Genomic DNA, 6,000 nt, shown 5'->3' with positions numbered 1-6,000 from the left:
GAGGCAGTGGGGACATAGGGCCTTATTCTAGTTCACTCTTTCTGACAAAATGCTTCTTAGATGGACAAAACCATGTGCACTGCAGGGGGGCAGATGTAACTTGTGCAGAGAGAGTTAGCTTTGGGTGAGTTATTTGGTTTCTGTGCAGGGTAAATACTGGCTGCTTTATTTTTCCACTGCAATATAGATCTCACTTTGAAGTAAAACCCCACCCAAATCTAATTCTCTCTGCACAAATAACATCTACCCCACCTGCAGTGCACATGTTTTTGTCCATCTAAGAAGGAATTTGTCAGAAAGAGTGAACTAGAATAAGGCCCATAGAGACAGAGAAGGAGGGGACATAGGTACAGAGGCAGTGTGGATGTATGGATAGAGGCAGCGCAGACAGAGAAGCAGAGGACATAGAGGCAGCGTGGACATAGGGACAGAGGCAGCGGGGACATAGGGACAGAGGCAGCGGGGACATGGGGACATAGGGACAGAGGCAGCGGGGACATAGGGACAGAAGAGGAGGGGACATAGAGACAGAGGAGTAGACAACAGAGGGAGGAGGGGACAGAGGCAGCAGGAACATAGAGACAGAGGCAGCAAAGACAGAGGAGGGGACATAGGGACAGAGGCAGATGGGACAGAGACAGAGGAGGAGAGGACATAGGGACAGAGGCAGCGAGGACATAGGGACAGAGGCAGAGGTGACATAGAGACAGAGGAGGGGACAGAGGCAGCGAGGACATAGGGACAGAGGCAGCGGGGAATTAGGGACAGAGGAGGAGAGGACCTAGGGACAGAGGCAGCTGGGAATTAGGGACAGAGGAGGAGGGGACATAGGGACAGAGGCAGCGAAGACATAGGGACAGAGGAGGAGGGGACATACTGTAAAGACAGAGACCCTGCAGCTGTGTGCTGGAGTCATACAGAGTCTGTCTTGTGTCCCCCCACCATGGTGCAACGGAATTTAATGAAGTGGGGAAAGTGCTAGTGTGCTGCCCACAACTGCAGAGATATAGGAAATGGCCAGGGGGTGTCCTTGTGGCTTACCGGAATTTTCACACATGAAGGGGGTCAGTAGGACTGCTATGTGACGCGATGCTCTGGAGCAGGAGCATGGCTGCTGCGCCGCGCGGAGCTGCCTCTGGAGTCTGACTCAGAAGATGATGACATCATCATCTTGCGAGTCTGTACACTGGCCCCTAGGCGGCTCCGGGACTAGGCACTATAGACCCGCTCCACTTCCTGGCTGATACGAGAAACAAACTTGCGCTGCAGCGGTGCCACACAAGGCCCATGATAACCGACAGCTTTGAAATGCACTACAGCATCTCCCATGTTCTTTGGCCCATGGACTATTGAATCAGACTGATTTACAATCTGCCCACAGTGACCCAGATTCAACTGGATCATGTGCTTGCAGGCTCTGGCTTGCCTAAATCCAAGAGCTGCATTATTTGGTTTGTGATTGTGCGGTCAGTAAAAGGAGTCCTAATTGGGCCAAGTTCACCAGATCGAGCCGAAAAATCGGATGTTTGACATCCCCTCCGCCAAGCATCAGGGTCCGAGTGGGGAGGTTGAAGGGGCTACACATTAATTCTATCGGACCCATCAGTGGCACATTGTGGGTCCTTTTTACCACCTGTGTTGGTCCGATCTGCAGGTGTGTGTCAGCTGTGTTTCATTGGGGATCCGGATAGCGGCGGCTTCCAGGCAGCGGGGAACTTGTAGCACTATTTGCCGAGCAGCAAGTGCTGCCGAATTTGAAAACATACTTTGGAAAGACCAGCTGGATGCTGATTGGCTGAATTCTCTCAGCCAATCAGCGTCCAGCTGACCTTTTCAAAGTATGTTTTCAAATTCAGCAGCACTTCCCACCCCGCAAATAGCGGTACAAACTCCCAGCTGTCCGGATCCCTGTTGCCTGGACGACACTTCCCAGCCATCACTGCCCTCGCCCGCCACCACAGCAATTTCCCAGGGATTTACATGCAATTAATCGCACAGCAAGTGCCAAATTGCAAGCGAGCCTCTCGGGGAACTCTCATGGGCAAACTGGTCCTTAGGACAAGATGGACTAGTGTATGGAGACCTTAAGTCGTCTGCTCGCCAAGCATCTGCAATGCATGAGACTCCATTTATTCTTCAGACATTATTGAAATCTAATGGGAATTTATGGGAATAAAGTCTTGTTCTGATTCACCAGTTTTATCTGTAAATGTATGGAGACAAAACTATTTTACACTACCGATTCCTGGCATCCCTCACACACTGTCGCAAAACCCCTGGTTATTGCCGGGTTAATCTGGGTCATTGCTTGGTGTTAACGAGCCAGTGAAAAATATCCTGGATCCTGCCCAGCTAGCGAGCAAGGTTGTCCTGGGTAGGACGCAGCCCACGGACTAAGGCTGGTTTCACACTGTCCGGCTCCTGCCGGACGGTGAAATCCCGCATGGCTTAAAAGCCGTGCCGTCCCTGCAGTGGTTAATGGACAGCTATGTGTCCATGCACACGGGACGGTCACGGCACGGCTGCCGGGTAGCAGCCGGATCTTACCACTGCAGTGTCCGGCTGCCGTGCCGTGGCCGTCCCGTCCTCACAGGTCAGTGTGTGCTGAGGGCGATGGGGGCCTTTCACACACACCGGTCATTTGGTGTCCGGTTTTAGCTCTCCACCGCCCCCAAACTGACGTCACTTCAGATTCTACCCTCAAATTTACACAGCACTGGCTCACGGAGCCGGTGCATGTGAAAGAGACAACTGTCAGGCAAAAAGCCGGACAAAGTGTGTCCGGCTTTTTGCCGTCCGGTCAAAACCGGAGTGTGTGAAACCAGCCTAAGGCTGGTTTCACACACTCCGGTTTTGTCCGGAAGGCAAAAAGCCGGACACATTTTGTCCGGCTTTTTGCCTGACAGTTGTCTCTTTCACATGCACCGGCTCAGTGAGCCGGTGCTATGTAAATTAGAGGGTAAAAACTGAAGTGACGTCAGTTTGGGGGCGGTGGAGAGCTAAAACCGGACACCAAATGACCGGTGTGTGTGAAAGGCCCCCATCGCCCTCAGCACACACTGACCTGTGAGGACGGGACGGCCACGGCACGGCAGCCGGACACTGCAGTGGAAAGATCCGGCTGCTACCCGGTAACCGTGCCGTGGCCGTCCTGTGTGAATGGACACATAGCTGTCCATTACACACTGTAGGGGCGGCACGGCTTTTAAGCCGTGCGGTAATTTCCCGTCCGGCAGGAGCCGGACAGTGTGAAACCAGCCTAAGGGGCTGTGTGAGAATAAGCCGGGTCAACCAATCCATTTCCAGTTAAACATGGAGGCAGATCACTGACATTTACTGATGTCCTCTCCAAACGCTGCTGTGACACATAAGTGAACTGGGTTGGACTCATGACTTTGGTAATAAAGCGGGTATAAATTTGTTTAACTAGTGTTCATAAATAAAATCACTCAATATATTTAGTTCAGAGGGTCCCATAGTCGATAACTAATCGTCGTTGTCCAGTTTTTAAAAAATATCCATACCTCAGAACAGATCATGAAATCAAATCTACTGAGGTACTAATTAAGTCACCTGTGGTCAAGCATGGATATACTTAAAACCTGGACCATTAGGGTCCCATGAGGACTGTGTTTGTTTGGGAAACTCTGATTTTGTCATTCAATCATCAAGGGCACTTGAGGAAGGAGGAGGACCTCCAAAACAGCTGTCGGGCGATAAGGGCCACGGGGGTTAAGCTGTTGTCATCATTCAGCCCCTCTAGGATATCGATAAGTACCCTACTCTTTGTGAACCTAAATGATGTTTAAGGCTCTGAAGATGAAACACTAAAGTTTTTTTTATTGCATTCTTAATGGTGGTGTGCTGGTTCTTGTGTCCTATGCCGTGATTGGATTGGATCCTGTGGAATATATTATTGTGTATGCTCCAGCACCTGCAAACCAACCGAAATCAAAAGTGTGCGCTTATCTGCAATTATATATATATATATATATTTCTCCCAATAAAAGCAAGGAAGACTTATCCCTCCACTTTCAGTGTGGTGGGATGTCTTCTGGTCATCCATGGAAAATATGGAGGATCCAGCTGTTCTGGCAACCTCATTGGTCAGAATTGTCCTGAGTTGAGAAACAAATAAATAAAGGAGGGAATACGGTCAATAAGTCAACCCTATTTAGGTCGACGTGCATTGTGTCAACCACTGAAGGTGGCTAATGCTTACAGGGTTGAAAGGTCAACAAGCATTAGGTTGACAGTCAAAAGGTCGACATGTATTTCATGTTTTTTTCCCCCCATTGAGCTGACAGACTGTATTTCATGCCCTACCATCCGCTACGGCGTGGTGGGAGAATAAATAGTGCACTGAGGGCAGCGAGGCACCGTGCCCAAAGCATGAGGCACACTTTGACAGTGTCTATGTTGACATTTGGGTCCAAAAACCTCAACATTTTTAACTGTGGACCTAATGCTTGTGTCGACCTTCCAACCCTGTTGACATTAGCCATGTAGCTGAATCCTGTTCCTCATACAGACAACTTTAAAAGTAAAAGGACATTAATGTGAGCCAATTTTTGCACAGCTCCAGCCCACTTTGTCAGACACAGTAACATCTATGTACGCGAGTAAATAAGGGTCGTGGACACAGCGTAGCATTTAATTTTCAGGAACAATGCAAACTGTTTGATCTTAAAACACCTTTATTGATAGTGAGCTAGGCATAATAGTGAAAGATAATAATTTGTAGTACTTGTTTAGTTTCACGGCGGCAGATGCAATTTCATCCGATTTTGTACCTGTTCATAACCCCACTATCCACTACGCATGGAATTGATTTTATATAGTGTGGCAAGCTCAGCAAGCCACCCAGCCCGAAGCCCCACGAGGGGACACGGATTACTTTACATGTATTCCACTGCCCCTTGCGGGGTTCGCTGCACTCGCCACGGAATACATGTAAAGTAATCGGCGTCCGCTCGCCGTGCTTCAGGCTCAGGCCATGCGTAGTGGATAGTGGGGTTATGAAGAGGTACAATATCGGATGAAATCGCATACGATATATCTGCCGCCGTGAAACTAAACAAGTCCCTAATTTGTTATCATCATGATGCAGTTATCACCTGTACTCAGTGCTATTTTTCTGCAGAAACTCTGTTCCTGAACCTCTAATTAAATATGACATCATCAGGAACTGAAAATGTACTTTCCGTAAGATAAGTTTTATTTTAAAGTCACCTGCGAGTGCTTTGGTTTCTAAATACAATATATACAGCTATCTCTCTCTCACTCTTCTCGATTATACATATTTTTTATTTAATTGATCCACCCCCAGACCTGGAGTTCCTGGACCTATTTTCCCAGAAAAATAGTACTGCCTGTACTCACTCGGAATGCACCAGGGGTATGGTAGCCAACTGACTGAATGGGATAACTCTCCTAGAGCATTCATTTTTTATTTTTCAACATTAAATCTTTATTTAAAATTTTCACAACAAGGTAGAGCAAACATTTCTACCATTGTGAAATTACCTATGCTACAGTCAGTAATGAATGAGTACTGGGCAGGTGGCTTGCGCAAATGGCTTTTTTTCACAGGGAATACACTTCCAAAGATACAATAGTCTCATGGACAAAGTACAATGGCATTTAGTTGCCATTTAACAATGAAGGCTCTTTTATTCTTCCATCCACTTTGAGAATATCATGCGGGTCATAACAAACTTTATTATTAGTGTGCATAACGGTGTGATTATTCCACTACACGTCAGTATCTGAATTCCCATGACATACCATCTGCAGCTGTGAGCTCAGTCTGCGGGGATTCCTACCTCAAACCAAGCTAAGATTCTGCTCATCCATCTCCGCACACGCATTACAGCCTGCTTAGTGCAGATCTGACAGATTTGACCAATTGCTTGTTGGAAAATCAGGAAAGAAATCAATATTTAGACTTCAGAGCAGGAGCCATTTCTGAGAAAGTGCATGTGTCTCTAGGGCACAATG

The sequence above is a fragment of the Crinia signifera genome, chromosome 4 (genome assembly GCF_055691185.1).
Source record: "Crinia signifera chromosome 4, ASM5569118v1, whole genome shotgun sequence".
Classification (NCBI taxonomy): Eukaryota; Metazoa; Chordata; class Amphibia; order Anura; family Myobatrachidae; genus Crinia; species Crinia signifera.
Note: the sequence above shows the minus strand (reverse complement) of the source record.